This window comes from Bison bison, unplaced genomic scaffold, assembly GCF_000754665.1.
Source record: "Bison bison bison isolate TAMUID 2011002044 unplaced genomic scaffold, Bison_UMD1.0 scf7180017864347, whole genome shotgun sequence".
In the NCBI taxonomy this organism is placed as follows: domain Eukaryota; kingdom Metazoa; phylum Chordata; class Mammalia; order Artiodactyla; family Bovidae; genus Bison; species Bison bison.
The window spans coordinates 4985548-4986252 of record NW_011494919.1 but is presented as its reverse complement, the minus strand read 5'-3'; positions in this window follow the sequence as shown (position 1 = coordinate 4986252).

Sequence of the window (705 nt, the reverse complement as noted above, 5' to 3'; positions counted from 1 at the left end):
GAGACAATTCTATTTAATGTGATGATAGAGGATCCAATACTCTGTATACTACATTCTCAGCCTGAAAATCCTAAATTGGCTCATCAAAGCCAATTTAGAAATTAGAAATTTGGAAATCTTGGGTGCAGAGCTGAAAAACTCCTCACTAAGTCCATCATTATTTAGGATACAGTCCAGAGAACTTGCTTCCACCCTCTTCCACAGTTGCTTGCAGCTAAAGTTCATTTTCCTAAATACCATTTTATCAAATGTGCCACCACTGACTAACTGTTGGGAAAGAAGTATTAATGTATCATTCAAGATGAAAATAAATATTAAAATCCTTATAATCCATTTTATTAGAATCGCTTGCTAAAGTGAACATGATTTTGTTAGATGCAAAAATAACATCTCCAACCTGATTTTAAACAATACTGAGATGGGGAAACTAGAGGACAGATGTACAACTTAGAATGGAACATTGTGAATTTCTAACAGTATTTCTTCATGATGACAAGATTGAGACAAGTTTTATTGTTTGTGCAGTGCTTTCCTCCTCTCTTCCAAGATCAATTTTATACTTAAAAGTACTCATATTATGAGTAAATATCAAATCAGGGGCTTCCCTGGTGGCTCAGTGGTAAAGAATCCTCCTGCCAAGGCAGTGGACATGAGATCGATCCCTGGTCCAGAGGATCCCGTATGCCTCAGAGAAGCTGGGACTGT